Source organism: Olea europaea, unplaced genomic scaffold (genome assembly GCF_002742605.1).
Source record: "Olea europaea var. sylvestris unplaced genomic scaffold, O_europaea_v1 scaffold2048, whole genome shotgun sequence".
Lineage (NCBI taxonomy): Eukaryota > Viridiplantae > Streptophyta > Magnoliopsida > Lamiales > Oleaceae > Olea > Olea europaea.
This window is the reverse complement of record NW_019238388.1, coordinates 49,043-49,989: the sequence shown is the minus strand read 5'-3', so window position 1 is coordinate 49,989 and position 947 is coordinate 49,043.

The window sequence follows — 947 nt, the reverse complement described above, 5'->3', positions numbered from 1 at the left end:
ATGGACCTCAAATCCTAGTTATGTATTTATATAAACCCAAACAGGCTCGGCCCGGTCCGGTCCAATAATTAATTAAACCCGGTCCGTGAATTAATTAATCCAATTAATTAATTCGAAAATATAAATAATAAATCCAATTAATTAATTTATCCAACGATTGTTAAATTAATCAATTGGCAATTTGCAATCTTCCAATTCTCTTTTGTGTGTGACCCATTAGGTTCCCGACCACGATGCCTAACGACGTGAAATATTATTTTGATCTAATCAAAATTGATAAATTAAAACACTCTTTTAATTTATCGTCAATTCACATTCGCCGTCCCTGATTGATATCTAGCAATGTGTCAGGGCAATACATGTGACGGGAAATGTCACGTGGTATGACAAAACCAAATTCGTTCGTTTACCGTGAAACTATAATCCCTTCGTCAATATGATCCGATCAATTACGAGATATGGAATTGTGTCAATCTCGATCATCGATCATATCTTTCACTCCACTATTAAGTCAATATAAATCGAAAACTCCTTTTCGACTTATGTGTACACCTTGGCCAAGGATTTGATCATTGACTTAATTGAATGAAACGCAGATCATAATCTCCTACTATCTAAGAGTGACGAATCCTTTATTGATCAATCACAACCTTCATACGATTCTTGACGTACCCGAACGATGTCGTATTAGCGGCCCTTTTCAGAGCAACATCCAACACCGCCAAAGTATGACTGTCCTCATATAAGGTACCATGACGACCTCAAGTCAAAGGACCAATTTCACTACCGAACGTTAGAGATTAACCACCGACACTCAGATAGTTATCCATGTGGAATCTCTCGACGGGTCTCCAATGTTTTGTTCTATAACAAACATCCACGTGTTCATTTAAGTGTTGCCACACTTTAACTTGTGAGATCAGCTACTTACTTCACAAGTAAGAAAT